At 37.5% G+C, this 22,712-nt stretch overlaps 1 protein-coding gene across 4 annotated transcripts in view; it reads left to right on the top strand.

Moving 5' to 3' along the window:
• foxp2 (forkhead box P2) overlaps nt 1–22,712 on the top strand; it is a 746,195-nt gene that overhangs the window by 37,693 nt on the left and 685,790 nt on the right. The window contains exon 2 of one of the 4 annotated variants that reach the window (XM_048607717.1): nt 22,088–22,177. The exons of the other annotated variants lie outside the window; for them this stretch is intronic. The gene's annotated coding sequence lies outside the window, so the exon portion shown is untranslated. The remainder of the gene's footprint in view (nt 1–22,087; nt 22,178–22,712) is intronic. 4 annotated transcript variants of the gene reach the window in all.

Below are 22,712 nucleotides of genomic sequence, written 5' to 3' on the forward strand. Positions count from 1 at the left end.
GGGAGGAATAGAGGAGGAGGATCACATGTGATAACTTTCACACTAAGAAGAGTTGCTTACTGTCTGCTATGAGGTTGAAGTGCAGTATACAATTGTGTTTTTCTTCCTCTATGTTTATTCCCCCGTGTCACAAGTAATTTTTTTTTCATAACTTTTAACATTCAAATTCACAACAAAGGTCAGGAAACTCATTCTTCGTTTCAATTCTTCTAATTAATGTATGTATGTGGTATTTATGTAGTTATCACCAAATATTTGGGGAAAAATAAATGATCTCTGTCGACAGCTCATTTAAAATGTTACTGTAGTTCCAGTGTCTCCAATATTGGAATGCATTGTCTGATTAAACAGTGCTTTTCTAAGCCTAATAGTAATTAAGTTAGAAGTATTTATCGAAAGAGAGCTTCGCTGAAGTGTTTCCATGACAACCTCCATGTTAGTTAGGGTTGTGAGAGGTGATCAACAGTTTATATTTTTTCTTTTGTGGAGATTAGATTTGTGCTGACAGTTTTGGCTTTAATAGCACTTTTATACTATGTGAAAGTATTTGTTTACGAGATCATATGCTGTTAGCTGTCAACTGCAGATAGATTAGCTGCTTTGATAAAAGAATGGATTGAGGCAATGTGTACATCATTAACTGTGAAGTAAAATTGCTAAAAATACCGTGATTTTTAAAAAGCAGATATACTTAAATAGATGTTGAAATCACCTGATTTAAATATTATTTTGCTAATTTCATATTGTTGCAGGTTAGAGTGTATCCACTAAAATAGGTGTCTTTTGTTGAAATTCTTATTAGTGACTAGAATCATTGGTTTAGTTCAGTTGTTTCTGCAAATATTTCTGCAGCGCAAAATGCACTTTGGCCTTTAAAGAAAAATCAAAAAAGAAAAATGACAGGCAAACTGATATTGCAATGTGTTATTTATTGAAGATGTTTCTTCGTTTATTTGGTTTGCAGCTGGATTGAATATGTACAGATCCTATCACTAACAACCTACTATGTTTTTGAAAGATAAATCTACCTTGTCGAAGAGTGATGGAACTGCTTTAGCTCTTGTCAGGCACTTCCTTTTTCAATGGTGTCCAGACTACAAAGTGGTGCACAGATAGCACATATTCCCCATCCTTCACACAGCTGATGTTTCTATGATGAGCTCTAGTATGGGGACCAATGCATCAGATTTATTTGCATGTTATCTTTTGACCTCAAATTACAAAAAGTAGATAAATTGAAGGATTTACTGCTTTTTTTTTGGAGCAAATAACAACACACTCATGGGATAGGATTGTGTTCAGATTATTAAGCAAAATAGATGATTCCTTTTAAAAGCTGTAAATTGCAATGGAATCCTAAATTTTGTCTTTCAAAGCTATGTATTTGAATTGTAATTTTTTAAACTTGCATGGAGTTGCAGTTTTAGTTTAAAAATGATTTAAATTTCAAAAGTAGCCATAAGTAATTTTAATGTTGGTCTCTCCATACACCTAAGTTGTTACACTTTAGATACCAATGATGAATGTAGCTAATTGATGAAAATATAATTTGTAAAGTAATATTTAGCATTTTGAATTGACCCTTATGTATACCGTTGACAGCATACACATTAAAACAAAATAGTTTGAACATGGATGCATGATGCTACTTACTTCGTTTTGGAGGCAACATTTGAAATTATTAATGATTTGTTTTTCTGCACACCATGTGAAATTTACATGAATTTTTTAGCCTGGGAAATTGGTTTAGGCTTTTGAATTTCCATAGGCAATCTGTGATGGTGTGGGTTTTTGAAGTGTAGTGTTTTAAGAAGATGATAAAAAACTGCTTCAGATATATAGCGCACTGATGATGCCACATCTTGAATACAGTGTGAAGTTTGGAAGGAAGGATGTAAATGCATTGGAGGCAGTTCAGAAGAGGTTCACTGGACTGATAGTTGGGATGAGCCGATTTTCTTATGATGAAAAATTCAACATGCTGAGCTTGTTTTCACTGGAATTTAGAAGAATGAGGGGTAATTTAATTTAAGTTTATAAGATCCTGAACCTCTTAACAAGGTGGATGTGGAAAGGATGTTGCCACTTGTGGATGAGTCCAGAATAAGGGAACACTTTTAAGATGGAGAGGAGTGAATTTTTTTCCTTCAATAGAATGTGTAACCTGGGGGGCAGTTAAGCTGGCATCATTGAATACTTTTAAGAGGGAGGTAGATGGGTGCTCGTTGGACAAAGGAATTGAAGGTTATCAGGGATAGATGAGAATATGGAATTTGGAACACAAATAGATCAGCCATGATATACTTTATTTTATAAAGTTTGTAAAAATCAATAATACAAAGCATATAAAATTGAATCATTCAGAATTTGCAATTCTCTTCAACTCGACTCCTTACAGCATGTTCCATTTAAAAGGATTGTAATAGACTTAATACTTAGATACCATATCAGGTCACATTTACACATTATGTTCTAGCAGGTGTATAGCCTGAAGGTAAAACCTTTTCAAATTGTAAAATACAGAAAATGCAATAGATATAGAATTTTTCTCTATAAAAAATGTTCTAATCTGAAACACTTCAATATATTTAATACATTTTATTTACAACGTTCATTCTTTGTAAGGCAAACAGCATGAAGGGGTTCTACAGTTTTCTGTCTCTCAGTTCACTTTGACTGAAAGGCAGTTGATAGTGACCTTTCCCCATTGTGCCTCCTTGGCAGCTTGATTCAAGCTTTGTTGTGTCCCACAGCACATAGGACTAGACCTTGGCCAGTCTACAACACTCTTGAGTCCAATGTTTTGCATTTGAAGACTAGCAGGTTTCCAGCTGACCTAAAAAATAAACGGCATTGCTCCAGTACAGTTTAAGTCCATTCCGCTGTTGTTCAAGAAATGTTTTCAAAAAGCAGACACGGCACACCCACACACATGCACACACCATTAAAATATTATTGTAAAAAGGTAGATTTCTGCAATATGATTACAGTAATAATTATTTCAAATCATTCTTTAAAAATACAGACATACACTTTTAGGTGGAATTTATTTGTCAAATAGAACACCATGTTGTAATGGACTGATTTGTTGTGATTGGTTCCTGATTGGAGAAAGTTTTGTAAAGACTCAATCAATGTTCTGAAGTCTGATCTGAACACTCGCTATTGATGGGATGGAGAATGGAATGATCTCTGTGATATCTGACGGACCCTGAACGATAAAGTCCAAGAATGTTTTTGAATGCATTCCACTATCACTGCTTAAGTTCTATCTACAACATCAAATGGCAGGACAAAATCCCGAACGCTGTAGAAGCCGCATCTCTGATGTTGAGTGCATGCTAATCAGAGCCCCTACATGCTGGATTGACTGTAGGTTCATGTAGAGGATTCCCACATAGCAAAGGTATTTTATAACTGGCTGAACACAGAACCCTGCTGCTCAGGAGTCTCCAATTTAGGTGCAAAGCTATTTAGAAAAGCCAGTGTCAGAGCCTGCAGATTGGTCCCGAGTACATGGGGCTAAAAGAAACCAGCCTGGACAGATCAAAAAGGAAAAATCTGTGCCATCAAACAATCTCAAGATTTTAAAATTAAAATTAGAATTAGTTTTATTGTCGCATGTATTTACATGGGTCCAGTAAAAAGTTTATAAGTTGCCATTTCCGGGGCCATCTTAAGTACAAAGGTACCTAAGTAGAGAATCTTATTTGAGGGGAAAATAGTCATGCTGCTGCAGGAAGTTGAGCACAGCATCAAGCCAATGCTTTCGCCCATCTTTCTAACTGTGACTTCAATGTGTAATGTTAGATATCAGATCTGCTAATCAAGATTTGGATTAATATCACACGTGAGATAACACCAACCTAAAAGGTGCATGATTATTCTTCTTGTTGGATATTAAATTGTTAATGACTCATTTATTTTTAATGTTTCATTGCTGTTTACCTAATGACATGTTTTTACATTTTTGTTCTGTCATAGTGCCAGGTCTCTGCTTTTCCACGTGCCAGTTTATGATGTGGGGGAGTCCATGACCAAAATCTCAAGGCGTAGTAATTACTTCACTGTGAGAATCAGCCTCATGGCCTCTCTTTTTTGGAAGATTTTCAACTGCTGTTCTTTCATGGGCTGTTTCATTTTACAGACAGTGTCTGTCTGCTGGAGCTTGGATAAAACCCCATGAACTGAACTTACTTTTGGAGTTAATTTTGTCGGAATAACTAAGCATCATATTTTCATGCAGCTGTTTGTGTCAGAACAGTAGGCACTAAAAATGATAGGTAGGCCCTGATTCTGAGAAATCTGCACCCATTCCTGCCATGTCTCATTTTTAGCGGCACTCCTACTCTCGATGACTCCATTACAGGGCTTGGTGTTTTAGGCCTCCTGCTATCTTTCACGGAATCAGGCCCGTTTTGGCATAAGGTGTGGATCACAGTATCTCAGAGGAGTAATGAACCATGGGGGAAGCCTAGTCTGAAATCAAGAACCCTTTTGTCAGCTAATTTCAAGTCGTGTTGACAACTCGAAATGTCATTATGTTATAGTGTATGATATGTCAAATGTGTTTTAAAAATAGTGATTAGTAATAGAGTTTTGTTAGGAAGAGATGAGTGACCATTAAATTGATCAGTATTGATTAATATTAATGTTCAAATTTTCTGATGTCAGTTTTCTCTGGTAAATTAATCTTTTCCTGTGGCTGAAGTGGTTTGTGAAGGACTTTATTTTGACAGCTTCACAAACCTCTCAATGACTTCCTATTATTGTTATAAGGTGCTCAGGAATTCTACACAAAGTGGAATCTTGGGCATGGAGTAATGGTGGTGAGTAGGCATGGGCTATAGATTGATGAGGTGTTCCATGATGGATAAGGGGCTGTGGTGCCTCACAATCAGCCACCAGCCTGATCAGCTAAACAAGGGAACCAGGGAGGGTCCTTCTAACTTGTCTACCTTGACATTTGTCCTTCTCCATTTCTGCCTCCATCCTGCTTTGCAAGGAAGACAGCAGTGGCTCCAGCCTATCTCTGTCATCTCGTGATGAAAGAAGTTTGGGCATTCACTGTCAAGCAAGAGATGGGATCATGAGGTTGAGAAATGGTCCAACTTACGATTCCTGCCTTGAGGATGAAAATCTGGACATGAGAATATATTTGGTATACATGTTACCCAAAGGTAATAGTTTGCAAAATGTTCAGTAATTGTTTCATTATTACAGTCTGACTACTGGTTTATGTATCTGAAAATGTAAAACCATTTCACTAATTTAGTTTAGTTTATAGCCTTGCATTTTGATTAATATGATTAATGTTGCTTCTTCTGTTGCTTGTTCATGATAAAACTCTAAAACACTTACCTACAATAAATCTGTGTGATTGGCCTTAATGCATGTTAACTTGGAATTTCAGATGGAGGGCAAATACATAACCATAAAGCAAAAATAATTAATCTCCAGCCAGACACTCAATGACTAAGGCATTACAATTTTTTGATGCCCTTAAAATTCACAAATGTAATTTTGGCAGTGAACAATTTTCTATACCTTGCAAGAGTATCTTGTATATTGTAGTTAAATAGCATTTCATATTACGTCTAAAGGAAGATCAAAATTATTATGTGGTTTATGGCAAAGATTTTTTAAAATATTTACATATTTTAGAACTTGATCAGTTTTGATCAGTGGAACAGCTGCTGTGTGATATTACATGATGTAATACATTTATTTAGTAGTAGCTAACATTCTGATTAAGAATAATTGCAGATCGAAATTTTATTAGGGAAATAACCAGGAGCAAGCTTTAAAAGCCAAAATTCATTTTGTTAGTTTTTGCATTCAGAAAACTTTTTGTTAGCCTGCAGATTATGCAATACCCCTGACTTGCCTTCCAGGTTCAGTCTACTCCATTTAGTTACATGCTTATTAAGTGTATAATGATATCAACATGTATGTTTTGTAATTTTACAGGCAGTATCCACTTGTCCGGACAGCAAATTAAAAATTTATTAATTTTCCTCTGTATTATCATGTTGGAATGCAGGCAATCCTGTTGTAAAGTTGATGAGTGCATTATTGTTGTACTAGCAGAGTCTTTTCGTTTTATCAGAAGCTTCTGGAAACAACTGAAATTATTCTCAATTTAATTAATCTTCAAATTTAAAAAAAACATAGTTGAGATATAAATTTGGGATATTGGGATGGAGGAATGGGTGAAGATAAAACCTTAACATAGCTGCATATATCTAGGCACTCTGCTGAGGAAAGGCACTGTAGTCCTACCGTACCATAGGTTGCTTTCTCATTGAGAAAAGTAAATAGCTATCAATTGCAGGCAAAAATGTCAGGATTGATGACCACATGTATGATTGAAAAATAAGGTTTTGAAGCTGGGGAAAGGTAGAAAGACAGGTTTTAAGAGGCAGAATGTCGTGAAGTGGGCAACCACGATAATGGAGGGCAAGAATCAGAAATTTGCAGAAGTCAGGTGTAGAAGAACAAGCTAGAAGATAGTGTTGAAGGAAATTGCAGAGGGCGTGGCATTAGATGAAAATGGCAGGACTTGTAAACAAAGGGAGGATTTTTAAACTAGTGCATTGAAGGTTATAGGGAATCAGTGATGGTTGGAATGTACAGGGATATTCAGAGTGCAGGAAAGCTGTAGCCTTGATTTTCAGAGGATAATGGTGTGGTCTTTTGTGAATTTGAATCTGGACGAAAGATAAACGTTACTGGAAGCAAAGTAGAAGTAGAGGAAAGAAAGACCAACTTGACTTTATACAGTTCTTTTCACAACCACCAAACATTTCAAAGTACTTTAGCACTTAATTAAGTATTTTTTGAAGTGTTACAAAGTATCTTAAAGAAGGAAAGTAAGAATTGCATTTATGTAGCTCACCACACCTTCCAGCCAATTATGTATCTGTTTGTACTATGGGCTGCAAACACAAATAAATGAAATAAAGTACTAAATCATCTGTTTTGTGCATTGGATGAGAGAAGACTTCACAGATTTACCTTGAATCAGGCTGTAGAATATTACATCCAGCTGTGAGGATAGAAGGGATCTTGATCAACACATAGTCTGAAAGATCGCACCAACAATGTTTGCTCTAAACTGAATGATGAAGCAGCAATCTCTATAGTACTGGAAGAAAGATGTCATGCACTGCAAAGAAAAACTACAGTGAACATTGCACCCAGCATAGCAGTGCTCCCTTTGTGTTGTATAAGGTCCCATCCTAGATCACATACTCCAGTATCTAGAGTGGGGCTTGAACCCACTACCACAAAAATTCAGAGTGCTACTACTGAGCCAGTGCCAATATCTGGTGGGTCAATTGGCCTAGCTGAATTCAAAGTGTGTATAATTTTATTCTCATTTTTTAAAGCAACTGTTATCTGAATGCCGACTGGTGTTTTAAATAATCCCACATAAATGCAGAATGTACATAATTCTTTTGTCATTGAAGTATTCCTGAATTATTGGTTTCCTTATTTGAGTAACTTGAATATTCAAGATTTTTATTTCTGTACACAATTCCAGAAAGTAGATTGAAGGTAGTAATTAAATCTCAAATTTTATCATAAATTTGGCCTTTTTGATGAGCTGCTTCTATCAAGACGATTGTCCCATTTTTAGATGGCAGCTCTTTGCAATATTACTGATTGTTCTCATTTCCACTTCTCATCTTTTTGTTTCTTTATCTGTCATGTTAACATCTTTTTCTGTCTTCCACTGTCTATTCAATGGTTGGATTGTCATTTAATTTGTCCTGCTTTCCACTCTATCGTGGAAATTCCCTTTCATTTTCCCCACCTCCACCCTGTCCTTTCCAACCTCTTTACTTTGTTAACCCTTGATGTATTTCTAACGTTTTCCAGTTTTGAAGAGAGGCTGTTGATTTGAAGCATTAACTCTCCCATAAATGCTGCCAGACCTACTGAGTGTATGCAGTGATATTTTTATTTATAACCATTTCCAAAAGAAGACTAGAAATTGAACATTTTCGTCTTGCACTCATCGGAAGTGGGATATAACAAATAGATGTAAGAGACACCATTTCATACAGCATTAGATGAGGGTGTTGATCAGTTGGGGCATCATTGGCTTGGAGATGCAACAAGAACTATATCAGACAAGGTGTCTTCTTAGCCATTTGTAGTTGGCTTCACACTGTTCATGCTCAACCAGCCATTGCTTGCAAATTTCAGAAAAGTGTATCAACCATCAGATGTGATTCTGCTATTGGAAATCATTTATTAACTAAGCCAGACTGTGCCAAGAGTTACACTGTAAACCAGTTTGAGATCATCAGTTGGGCTCACAGTGTGATGCATTTGCATGTGCTCAAAGCCACACAAGTACTCAGGGCCCTGCTTTATGTAGGCAAAATGAATTTGTACATACATTGTACCTTTCTCAAAAATATATTAATGGCAGCAGACAAACTTGTATCCTATGGCAATGGCCTGACCCATCAGAATCTACCTCCTGGTCTGAGAATTAAATTTGACGGTTAACTGTTCTTGCAGCACCTTCATGGCAATTATGGTCCAAACAGTTAGCACCCTCTGCTCATGCTGTACAAAATGGTGTCTCCTTTTCAGTTTCTTGTGCCTTCATTCTGATGAGCAAGGGATAAAAAGCCTCAGTGATTTATTATATATTCAAAAGTGTATTGGTTACTGGAGCTTTCCTCTCACTGACTTATAAACCACTCAGGATGTTTCTTCTACCCTGACTATTTTGGAGACTGCTAAACAGCACTGATACTGTTATAGGTAATTTCTATCTGAATTACCATATTCTATCTGAAGGGTACACCATCTTTCTTAATGAATTTGTTTTTGTCTCTGTCTCCTTGTTTCATAGGGCATCTTGTTGCTGGGCAATAGCCTAGTTTTCTTCCTGGCTTCTACAACTGTTTCTAATGCACTGAACTATTCACCTCAAGGATGTAAAAAAAGGTCATTTAAATACAGTTTAAAAGCAAAACTCCCAGACAGCCCATCACTACTAACAGAACTCTAAACTGGAACTGAAATTATGTCCTTCCTTTCTTAACATGCACAGTATAGAAGCACAAAACAAACTTAAAGCTATATATCATTTATTCACCTTCAAATCCAAGTTCCCAAGCAATAATGATATAATATCACAGTCATTATTTTCAGTTGTATTAGACCTGTCACTTTACATGCTTATTCTACAATGGTATCTTCTTTCTTGCTGTCAGAGTCAAGCAATCATTTACAGGACTCTGAGCATTCCACATTTTCCCCTAAGTTTCTCACCTTTGGTCTACTTTATTCCAGTACATTTCTTCTACTTACTTACTGAGTTTTTATAATGATTAACATTTGGTTTGCTTGAGTTTAACACTGGGGTGATTGGTGTTGTGTCTTGACTGGAATAGTTGCACCATTCTGTACTTTGGTTGATATATTTTAGGCATGGCTTTATCTGCATCCTGTGAAAATCATATGCAGTTGCACTTTTTGGCTCAAAAATGGTGAATTTCTTCCTGATCCTGAATATCTCTTTTGTTTTTCCTGGACTTTAGGATTTTATGCTTGCTGGCCTGACTCATAGGCTTCAGCCATGGCAAACTAACTGTCTATATTGAAACAGCTGCTCCTGCATCAAGTTTAAATTTTGTTTCAAAGCCGAGTACCTTCAAATTGATGGTCTAGAATCAGTATTGATTTTCTTTGACCTCAACTTGAAATGTTGCCTACACATATTGTTCTGTATCTTTAACTTGTTGAACTTTTTTCTTGTTGCATGTTTACCATTTCTCTGGAAATTTGCCTTTTGCAGGCCCATTTCTGTGTTTTTGAGCTGGTGAAAGTGCTGTTAACTGACGATGTCAATTTACACTGTGTTGACGTTTTGGCAGACTTACAGGATGGTGACAGCACCATTTTGGGGTCTACCCCCCCCCCCCCCAACTATTGCCAGAAGAACCCCCATTGTTTCCATGCATACTGATTGATTTTGGACTCGATTTCTGTCTGTGCTGTGAATTAGATTGCCACTGTTCCGGTGTTAGGGACTCCTTAGAATGAGGGAAATCTGACAACTTCTATATAGCCTCTGATTAATTTACGTTTCAAAGCCATGAGACTGCAATATTCTGCCTGATGATATAAATCCATTACAAAAGCTTCTATTGATTCTCCTAAAAACTGAGATCACGGATTAAAGCTTGTCCATTCTATAACTAAATTTTTTATGGCCTAAAGTACATGTCAAATGTTTTAATCAATACATCATACTCTGTTGTCCTTTGTTCTGTGGTTTATCTTACTGGAATATTATCAGCTATTGGAGCTACAGCATATAAAAAAAAAAGTGCTGTCTTGATGTTGCTGCTCCTTCATGTGTAAGTCTGAAACCGTTATTGCACATGGAAACTTCTGCTTCTACAGCCTTCACTTTTGGCCTCAGCTGGGCCTTCAAATCATCAAATGGTTGAGTTAGTGACAAAGTGTCTACCGAACCTGCTATCCCTATAGACAATCGTGCCTCACTGACCATTTGGATGTTTCCTTCTTAGTATGGAAGTGTTTCCATTGATGTATTTTCAATTTAATGATGTAGTTGCTAGGTCATAAAGTCTTCTGAGGTTCCTTTTTCCTAAGCTTCAGAGCCTTCCTGCTCTATTGCCCTCTAATGAAAGACTTTCTGAAGTCTTTTCCCCTGCCTTCAAGCATCTTCTTTTCCAGTACTTTTCTCTCGGAACTCTTCTGAGATCTTGGCCTGTTTTCTGAGATTTAAGTTTTGTGCAGTGGTCCCTCTCAGCTATGCACCCAGCTGCTGTGATGTTCTGTGAATTACTGTCAGTACACTGATTATGGCCTTGAATTCCGATTCTGCATAGATCTCAGAGTCTGCTCAGCGGTAGGAAGATTTGTGCGAATGCTGCTTTTCAGCTAAATCCTTTGGACTTTTCTTTAAGTTTAGATACTGGCACAAGTTTCTTTTCATAACTGCCACCATATTTTATTTTGTACTTTTAAGCCAATATTGCTGTCAATACCTGCATATACGTGTCTGGATTATCTTGGGCTGAGTGTCTGCACATACACTGTGCCTGAGCCAATTTGCTCTTTGCACTAAGCAAAGCTCTTCAACTCCTTATGTGCTGTAACATTCCTTTACTTACATAGTAGCTTCTCGAATACAGCTCCCTCGCATAATATCTAAGACCTCTCTCTTCACATGCTCATTCTAGACTGATAGCTTCTCTCTCAATGAAATCAGTCATTTGACCAGTTACATCATCATTTAATCTCATTACACCATAAGTTCCATTTCCAAACAAACTCTGCATATAACAGGTTATTTCAAATTTTCCCTTTTGTGCTTCAACTTATATAAATGTTGGTCTTCTGCAGATTAACTGAGCTGTCAAAATAGATTTTCCTGATTTAATTTATCAAAACCTGTAATAATTTTGAACAACTCTTATCAGTTTCCCTCTTAACATTTACTTTGGTTTAATGCAACCAGTTCATACTGTTCCCTCCAAACTGAAGCCTTTGCTCTTGCATCATCTTGATGAGTCTGTTCTTCACCCTCTCCTTGATCTCCATATCCTTACTAAAGTAAGATGTCCCAAACTGGACTTGTTACTGTGAGACAATTGTCATCTTCCAGTCAGTTCCCATTACAATGATGAGACTGAGATTAGGAATTTAATGTTGTGGATAATTTTAAATGCAAATCTATCTTCCACCAGTCTGCTTGGCACACAAATGTTTCCAATTCTGTCAGTTCTTGGTGGGGTCAGCTTTCTTGCCAGTAATCATTTGAACACCGCTGTGTAAATAGAAGAACTTGTCTTTGACTCAACCCACACATTGCACATGACTTGATGGCATTGTTGCACATAACTGACATTAGTACTTGTTTAAGCATATATGAAAAATTTAAACAATTTGCCTTTTGTTGGTGACTTACACCATAGAAACGGTATAATTTGGCCGAATCAGCTCCAACTGACTGCACAGATTTGAGCACAGATGCTGGACTACTGAACAGGAATACAAATGGCCTTCTGATAAATTTATAAATATGGGATTTAGACATGCAGAAAGTTGTTTCACATAGACATTTCTCCTCTTGGATTTTGTCTTTGAAGTATTGAAAATATTATTATCCTTAAACTTAAGATCTTAAGTGAAATTATGTTTCTTAAAAGATATTAATTCTGTTTACATTACATCATGTCATTAACTGAGTGGAGAATCGTTTGGCATCATGAAACTTCATGAAGTTTTCTGAACTTGTGATGCAATGTTTTCAGTTGTTTGCTCCATTTAAATTTTCCATCATCAATGAAAATATTGCATCAAACTTATCTTGTAAAATCTATTAACACTGGTGGTTTGTTAAACGTTTGGCACTTTCTGTTCAGTATAATTTAATGATTTTCACAATCATTCAGTATGCATTATCATCTAATAGAGTTTGACTATAATGGTGTATTATAAAAAGTTTAGTGAAATTGAAAACAGCAAAATAATGGATGTAAACTATTCATGGCCTTCAGTGTTAATGAAACAAACCACATAAAACTCAGCATCTAGTATTTATTGATGTAATTTCTGTACATAATCTACACTGAGGAAAGATGTTTTTGTAAAATATTTGATATAATTATATACAATCACTATATATAGTTGTAATATTTACAGAGACTGAAACAAGTAGAGTTGAGAATTGGACAGGTGGGAGGAGATAGGGTTTATTGTGAATGACAATGGTTGCAGTCACACTGGAGTAAATTCTGCTCACTTTTTGAGACTTTTTAATCTGAATATTAAAGTCATAAAATCCATGATGCTGTGATTAAAGGTAGTCCTCACTAGCAGTATGTTCATTCTAAGTGTACAACTTTGGTGTGTGGTGAAATGTAAATTCTGGTTGGCTGAACTTCCACCGTAAACTTTATGTCTCATATTTCATTTAATATTGTTCTATATATAAATAATTTTGATTAGAATTAGCCTAAAATGAGGTGGGGATAGTTGCAACTTTTGCTGAACCATTTGGAAAATTTATTTTAATATCATCAGTCTTTTTTGCTGCAAATTTCCTGGAGTACATGGACAACTTTGACTAATTTCAAGCTATATCATGTTTTTAAATATCATCATACTACAGTCTCAAATGATGCAACACCATGCCGTAAATAATCTTGTCTAGCTTATTACAAACTCATGCCAGGAATGGAATTGGTATTTTACTTTTATAATAAAATTGATATTAAATATAATAAATTATTATCACAGCATTCATTTTATTACATGTTTAACTTGATGATAGAACTTGCAAAACCTGTTTGGAAAAACACAGATTTGTGACTTTAACATCTTATGACAAGCACATTATTCTATGGAAAGAGCATCCAGCTTGGGGCTTGGGGCATATGGTTGTACCTTCTGCTAGCATAGCTCCGGAACAAGTCACAACACTCATCTAGGGTCATGTGCAGGCTCAGGTTTGTTCCTGAAGAGTCTAATATTTGAATGTGTGTCTATTTATTTATATTTCTCAAGTTACAAAAGACAATCTTCAACAAATCACTAATGTAACTAAGTGTCTTAATGCTTTTGAACAAATTTTAAAAATAGTGGTTTATAAATAATAATATTCCTGTATTTTGGTTTTGCTATAGCACCTGTGTGGAATATTCACACAAAGGATCTATTAAAGCGGTCAAAAGCCAGTGAAGTTTTTTTTATTCATTGGTTTCTGATCTAAACCATCACTTTTCAGCGAATAGTAGGGCAGATGGTAGAATTTTGAGAGCTCTTCAGAGCCCAGACACCTTGGGGACAGCTGTTGCTGATAGACTTCTCCAACATGAGTTAGGTCAAGAGGAGTCAAACCTGTTACAACACCTGTTTTTTATATATGCAAATCTGTTGTTTTGCCATTTCATTAAACAAGGAACTGCGACAGTCTCTTGTGGTTGCAAATGAGCCTGGAACACAGCCCATTTGGAAAGAAATCTAGCAAAAAAAGACAACTGTGATTTTAGTACCGTGGTTACAAGATGTTGCCTCTGTCGCGGCATGGTTTCTGCAAGATTGCCTGCAATGTTTGATGAGCAAGCAGGGGGTGAGGGGAGCGAAGAGGCAGCATTTGTATTTGGAGGCAAAAACAAAGGGAAGGTGTTTGCTGTCATTGACTGCAGGGTAATTCAAAAATCTGACATGCCTAGAAGCTAATGGCTGCCATGTGGGGCTGCCACACAGTGTATACCTCAGTTTCATCATCTGCTGAGCCCGAAGCATGATTTCTAGGCATTCAAGCCTGCAACTTGTCTACTTGGGTTTGGAGCTGATTGATCCACATTAAATGCTCAAGGGATGTTACACATTAAAACATGAGCGATTAAAACATTTTTAAAAAGAATTGTGTGGGCATATTTAAAGCAGGTCCTTCATGAATGAGATTTTTAAAAACTATTATGGAAATTTGTGTTGGATACCTTGATTAAAGTCATTGTCTTCAATGTGTTGACTAGCAAACTCAGGGTAAATGCAATGTGATGTTTTGTTACAAATTTAGAGCAAATGGTTTAATGAATCTTAAGAAATTCATTATTAATAATATCCCTCAATTGTGACTGCTTGCCTAGGCTAGCAGCATTAAAAAAAAGTAAATTGCTTAGTCTCAGTTATAATTCAAGAAAGGAGCCGGAGAAGGGAGGTGGCACAGTGGAGTTGTTTTTAGCCAATTGACTGGAAGAGTTATCTTATAAAGCTATTGATCGCTCCTGGAAGAATCCAAACGTGAAATAAAGAAACAAATGTTATGAGCTGTCATCATAAATTAAGTTATGGGCACCATGAAATTGCTGCTAATTTTTTTCACTAAAGATGGTAAGACCAAAAACCCTTAGAAATAAAGAGGAAAATAATATCAACCAAGCTGCTGATTGTGATAATAGCTGTGATCTATCAGTTGCTAACAGGCTTGCCTTGTTTGATCAAGTGTCCACTTAGCTGTGACCAACAGCTAAAATCCTTGGATGCCTTTTGAAACAACTTGTTGAACCTTTTTTTTGACCTTCTGACCTTGTCAACCAACTTTCTGTGCTTTGACAGCTCGAATGGTCTGAAAGGAAACTTATTTTATCGAAAGGACGTATATTAACTCTTAATGCACCGAGGATTTGCCCCCCCGCCCCTGCTTCCAGGCTGGCACATGGATCATGCTGAGTGTCTGCAATGTGTTCATCTCATCAAGTCTCATAAGCATTTCCTTTCCTAGGCAAATCTGATTTGTAGACATTTCTTTTCAGAGCAGTGTTAATACCAAACTCTCCTCGACAGGAAAGTTCATTAGAGACATGTCTTTGATGACAGTGTTTTGGTTTCAAATATCTTGAAGAAGCTTAAGAAGCCATTGTGTTGTAAGCCCTTCTTCATATCCCTTATTTAGATCTGCATAGTAAATCGAGGAAGGTAAATAACAAGGCAGCAGATGGAAGCAAAGAGATAAGGAAGAATTGTATTTGTATTTTGTTATGATGTTGACAGCTGCTAACATTCACTAACCTAGTTAAAGTGATATGCATTTCAAAGAAATCTAATTTAGCCTCAACTTGAAGGCATTGAGGATAAAGTTCTTTTTATTACTCCTTTTATTATGTTCTTTGCTAATTTATCTACTCCCGATTTAACCTTGCCTGCATAAAGCAGTATGCTTGTTGCGAGGGTCTTAAAATTGTCTGAAACAGTTATGTCTAGACGATGAATTGAGGATAATTGCATATTCCACAGTGAATAGAGTAAGTTTAAAGAATATCTTTGTTCAACAGAATTACAAAATTGATACAGATAAGGCACTTTCCCCTTTTTAAAAAGTAGTTGCCTATTTCCCACCACATCATCTCTGTGCAAAAGGACTATTATTTAAGAGATAACAAAATTATTGGATAAAATAATCGGACTTGGTAGCATTGTATTTCCTTTTATCCACAAGACCTCTTGGTTTGGTATTCTGTTGAATCTTTTTTTGTGAATAGAAAGCCAATGAGTGGTTCTTTCAGTGTTCTTATTCAAAGAGACAGTGTTCAGACAGCCTTATGGCTTGCCAGCTGCCATCACTTGACATCTTTTAAATATGAGATGGTCCTGTATCAAGGTTGATAAAACATATTGTTATGGTACTCTTCTTTGCGGAGTTTTGGATGAATGCCATTTCACTTTATTGATTAAATAACCCAGCAATGTTTAAAACTAAATGCACTGAATCTGGGTTTTTATACAGTATAATTATCTATTGCACTAATGTTTTTTAGAAAAGCATGCAGCAGATTTTTTACTTTAAGAAAACATTGTGAAATTATGTGCACATCAAAGAAGTCTCCCATGGGAATACGTGATCATTATGAAGTGGAGTAGGATGTGTATTAAGGATATTTAAATATTTTAAATTATAGCATACATGCAGTATTAAGTAGCAGAGCAATATAGCACTTGACCTTGGAGTACCAACTGTATAACTAAAATTATGCTGTTATGTGTTTCTTTGAGTAAAGAAATTATAACTCAAAATCCAAATCTAATAGCTTGTTAAAATAAAGTTCAAACAATATAACAATATTTGATTTATCATTGGTGGTATACGAAACCACAAAGGTTGAGATTCTGAAAAAAATGATATCAGAATAGTAAACAATTCCATAATATTTGACAACATCTAGGTGTTTAAAGACACATAGAAATCAAGTGTTTTAATAGTTTTCCTCTGTGTAGTCAGTCACTGTGCATTATGTACCTGTTTTGTTGAAGATCTCACACCATTATCTCTAGTTTTCCACAAGGATCTATCCTTGCTTCCTCCTCTTTTTCATCTGTGTGCTGATTTGGGCGGCATCATTCAAAAATAAAGAATTCCATGTATAGTGACGACACATCACTTTACCTCACCACCGCTACCCTCTCTGGACTCTTCCACATTCGTTGCTTATCAAGTGCTAACTGAGCAGAAACGTCCTCCAATTAAATATTGAGAAGACATTGTCTTTCATTTCTACTAGACATTTTTACCCATAGCTACAGATCTTGTCTTTCCAACTGGCAACAATCTGAGGCTGAACTGATCTGTTCATAGCCTTGATGTCATACTTCACCTCAGGATGAGTTTCCAGCCAGATATCTGTGCCATCACGCAGACATTTCTTTCACCTCTTGTACTGTGTGCAACTCTGTGCCTGCCTCAACTCATTTCCATATGAAGCTGTCATTCTTATTTTTGTTACAACCACTCTTGACTATTTCGCTGCTTTCCTAACCAGCCTCCTCCTTTCTACTTTCATAAACTTGAGGTCATCTAGAACTCTGCTGAATATCATTCTGCTCCTATCATTCTCTTTCTCTTATGTTTCCTCCCAACCTCTGCCAAATATCACCTTCTGGATTGAAAGTCCTGCCTTGACAAACAGATGCACCTGAGGTGAGTACACAGAGCTGGGAAATTTCCTCATGACCATTACTCAGCTGTAGGGTGAAAATCTAGCCGTGTATCTCCATGTGTTTGTACCTCTACACCTCACTGCCACCGTCCAGCAATGAGCTAAACCAATGCTTCATGCCCAGGTTTGGCCAGATTCTGGGTTATCGAGAAAGAGAGGAAGATTATTCAAGGCATAGTGGAATTTGATGAACATAGATGGATTACTCTCCATAATTGTATTGGTTTTTGTTTAATCCTTCTAAGTCTAGTTTTAATGTGGAGTGAGATCAACATCAAACCCTTCAACTTTGGCAGTATGAATCCCAGATGATTTTTGACTCCTGGGCCATGTTTGAAAATTTTTGATGAGCTGTCCACACAAAACAGGAGGCAGCTGTCTGGTGGGTAAAGACAGATGTTTGGGTGGCAAGACTTTGCTTGCCTGCGGAAAAGTTACCCTTGCTGGCAAAATGATACTCCACAGATGGGATTTGGGAAGGGGAGTATGGAAGCTGGAACAGGGGAAGCCCAAAGTTTTACAGACGAAAAAAACTGCAGATGCTGGAATCCAAGGTGGACAAACAGGAGCTGGAAGAACACAGCTTGCCAGGCAGCATCTGGAGGAAAGGAGAAGTCAATGTTTCGGGTATCACCCTTCCTCAGAGCTGGAGAAGGGTAATACTCAAAAGGTTGACTTCTCCTTTTTTCCTGATGCTACCTGGCTTGCTGTGTTCTTCCAGCCTCCTGTTTGTCTACCTAAGCCTAACCTTTTATTGTGACATCTGGAAAAGCACTCTATTTCCTCTGGCCCCAGAATGAATATTTTAAAAATTTGCCCATCATATTGCGTCTTCTAATCTTGATCAACTTTCTGCTGTCTATGCCAAACAGGAAAGTCACAACAGCGGGTACAGAAGCAGCTGGAAGTTTTTTCCTAATTTATTTGGATTGTACTTTCATGTTAGAAAAAAAATAAATACAATTCTACGTGATAAATGGTAAACCTTAAATTCTTGCATCATCTTTATTATTATTTAGAAATAGCAGTTGAAGCTTTTGTCAAACGTTAACAATTGTACATATTTGTATCTGTTCTATTTTAGAAGAAATGGTGAGTGCATTGTAATTTTCTGTCTTTTTTTCTTATCCTTATGGGTATATTGCCTTGGGCATCACTGCTCTAGTTGAAAAGAACTAACATGATACTTAGAGTGAGGAAAAGGGAAGTCAGCTGTAGAAATAAAAAAAAAGTATCCTCTGGGATTTAGGATGAATTAGGTTGTTGCTGAGAGGTACATTTTAAAAATAAAGACAACTACATTTAAGGCAAGTGATTTGTTGTATGTCACTTAACCCATTGCCCCACCCTCATTTGATTTACATTTACTCCCTAGGCAGAATTTAATCCAGGTAATAGGGGCCTTGCCTTTTGATTGGAGAGCCATTCAGAGCCCTTTGTCACCGCGGTTAGGGAAGGATTGCTAGAGTATTGCATGCCATTCAGGCACTTGCGTGACCAATGGTAGAAATCTTGTCCTTCTGAGAGCAGCAGGTCAGTCAAAGGCTGGCAACTTGCTGCTGTGGGCAATGCCACTGTGACTGATGGTAACTACCACTAATGTATGTACTGGAGACCCAGATAATGAGAAACACATGCCACAGGTGTATGAGGGCAGGATGGGAATTGGGGGAGTGGTAGGTTGCTGGGGCGACTCTCTCAGGGGACCCTGTTTTCAAAGCTGAGTGTCTCAATCAGGCACAAAGAGTCATTGAGGGAGTGCAGCAAAGGTTCATCAGACTTGTTCCTGGGATGGCAGGAGCATCCTTTGAAGACAAATTGGGGAAACTGAGCCTGAGAGTTTCAAAGAATGAGAGGTGGTTGAAATGAAAGCTACAAAAGCAGTGGACAGGACTGTGGAAGCTTAATCTTTGACTGTGTTTAAAGTAAGCATTGAAAGATTTTTAAATACCAGTGACTATAGAGATATGGGGACAAAAGGCTTTGAAATGTATGTTCAGCTATGATTGTATTGAATGGTGGTTCATGTTCAAAAGGCTGTGTGACCTACTTTGTTCCTATGACTGTTAAATAACTCCTAGGCAAAGGGTCAAGTAAGAAATCTGATGCTAATATTTTACTTAATGTAAGATTTATTTGCAGAATGCACTATTTCTAATGTCTACCTCCTCCTTAACCAACACCCAGTGTCCCAGCAGTCTTTATAATTTTTTGAATGAACAATAATCAGATGAATATGAACTAAGGAACACCACATTAAAGGGTGCAAAAATCTCAAATCAATAACAGTAGCTATAGCCAAACTTAACAGAACTCATTAAATTAATGTGATGTTTCTCGGGTTGAGAATGCATTTCAGCTCCTCAGTCTCTTGTGTTGGTATTATTCCCTTGGCTAGTTACCTTTAAATCTCTGCCTTCTGATTCTCAATCCACCTACCAATGGGGCAGGAGTTGGCACACTGTTTGTTGATGCTTCACCCTCAGCTAATTTCTTCATAGCTTGTTTTTAGTGGCTTGTCATTATCTTTTACTCTCAGGGGGTGGAAATGGAGGTGGATCCCATCTGTAGGAATCAAACCCATGTATTACTATCGGGCAGAACCAAATGTGAGCCATTTAACCAACTGAGATACTCAGCCCTCAGTGTTCCTGTACAGCTATTGTGTTGAAGCAACCAGAACAAGGCCTGAATCCACAATGTCCTAATACCAAGGCAAGATTGCTACCTCCTGAGCCATGACTGGCCTTTCAGTCTTTCTTTATACTGCTCTGGGCAATGAATCATTGCTGGTGATGTACTTCAGCCCCACAAAAGGAAGTCCCTGGGATCCTGCTAGATTGTGTATAGTGGCCCAAACCCAAGCTCGCATACATGTTTAAAAAACAGACAACTGGCAAGTGGGATGATCCGAGAGGTTTAGATTTTTTTTTTAGGACCTTGTCTTTCAGATAAGACATTAAAACCAACACTCCTGACACTCCTCCATACTGCACAAGACTGCTAGTCAAGATTTTTATGCCCAAGTCTTTGGAATGGGATCTGAAATGACAATCTTCTGCAGTCAGAGCCAGAATGCTGCCAACTGAGTTATTGTTAAAATGACAGTCATTTAACCCTTTAGAGTAAATGTGAAATTAGTGAACACATTAATGAATTGGGAGCTCTTTCAAATGTCACTGTAACTAAAAACAAAACGTCAATTTAAATACAATAGTCTTCTTAAGGTATTTTCTAATCAACCTGTTGAAAGATGTTGTTACACACCTCCTGGAGCCAGATGGAATTTGAACCCAGGTCTCAAGGCTCAGGTAGGGTTAATTACGACTGCACCACAACAGCCTCACTTAAAGGCTTTTTCAAGTATGTGCTAAATTATTTTCTAATCAACCTGTTTATTGATGTCATTCAGCACCCGGAGGAAAGCCACGCAAATACAGGGGGAATGTGTAAACTCCACACAGAGAGTCACCTGAGTGTGGAATTGAACTTAGGTCTCTGGCACTGTGAGGCTGCAGTGATAACCACTGAGCCACCATGCCACCCTCCACTCTGCCACCATGTCACCCTGTGTTCCATGCCTTGGCAAAGCCTCAGCATATTCCTTTTCAGCTAATGCTTGTCTTTTGAAATGTAGCCACTCTTGTATCACAGTCATACATACTTTCTCATCAACTTGTTCAGTGATATTATTACACTCTTCTAGAGCAGGTAGGACTTAACCTTGGGTCTCCTGTTTGAGAGGCCAGGATTCTACTACTGTGCAACAATAGCCCCATTTTAAAAAAAAAAATGCTAGATATTTTCTGATCAACCTGTTCAGGAGCAGGGTGGGCGAAGGGGGGGTGGTGGGGCTTGAACCCGAGTCTCCTGGTTCAGAGGTAGAGACACTACCACTGCAGCACAAAAGTGTTGCTTCCTCACAATGTACACCAAGATGAATTGGTTCATCAAGTCAGTCTACCTCACATCCCTGCAGATCATGGATGCAGATAACAAAGATGTTTTCAGTGATGAGGAAGCTTGTCAAGGGAAAAAAAAAATGTTGTTTGCAGTTTGTCAGTCAAATTAATTTTATTTTTGAGGACACTAGCAAAACCTTGGCATCTTCCCACACTTGCACTTTCATATAAATAATGTTTCAGTTTGAAATTGAAACATGTGACATTGAAAACATTTTTGACACCATGTCAGTATGACATCCTAAACTATTGTTAAGTCATCCATTGAGAGGTGCTGCATTTTTCCCCAAACTTTGAAAGCAAGTGTTTATATTTAAATGAGAAGGCTAGATAGAATCAAAGTCTTCTTTAGCAGGCTCAAGCTTTAGAATCGGCATGAATGATTAGTTCAGGTTGAAGGCATTGAGAAAATGATTGGTATAAGTCAGGTAGAACTTGGTTGGGGCAAATCTTATAAGGCGTGCGCTATAAATATTTGTCTTCTCTTTTTTTTAAATCAGCCACTAACATGCTGATGAAATAGTCCAGTATCAGTTGGCGCTCAATATGATGCCATTTGGACTCTATGTGCTGCCGTTTAATACAGGCACCATAGTAACATTTATTCCTTTTCTTTTTATGTAGGGACTTCCCAAGATGATGTCCCTGCCACCAGACACTAGCAGGAAGCTGCACCATCTCATGACCATGGGTCATATACTCCTGAGCATGCAGGTACCTGCTCAGATACATGCACCTCAGGGAAATCAGATGGAGATAATTTGGAGAGAAACTGGTGAAAAACATATCACAAATATGGAGGAAGAAATAAGTGGAAGTGACTATCTTGGAGCAGAATATCTTAGAAGATCAGGCTGAGCTGTTCCTACACCTGCTGATATAGGGGTTCTTTTCCACTTTGGGAGGGGGGAAGGGGCTGATGGTGATGTGGAGTGTGATGGGGTTACCTATAGAGCAGTGCTCAATGATTGACGGAAACTCTTCAGGCAGTTCTTTTGAGATAGTTTTGAGCTCCTTGTAAGGTATTTCAGAAACTCTGTGGAATTGCTACTTTTGAATTTTATCCAGTTGTGTAAATGGGGTGTGGAAATCTGTAGGCCACCGTAGAACCACTGGTATCCGTGATGACAGAGATCCAAAGTATACTTGTACTTTTCCCTTAGAGACATGGTGGCTGAGCCTTTTGAGACGAGCCCCAAAATTAGAGAAAGCTGTCACTTGTGACTGGGAGCGGATGAGACTGGGTTGA

This window comes from Rhincodon typus, chromosome 18, assembly GCF_021869965.1.
Source record: "Rhincodon typus isolate 14 chromosome 18, sRhiTyp1.1, whole genome shotgun sequence".
Taxonomy (NCBI): domain Eukaryota; kingdom Metazoa; phylum Chordata; class Chondrichthyes; order Orectolobiformes; family Rhincodontidae; genus Rhincodon; species Rhincodon typus.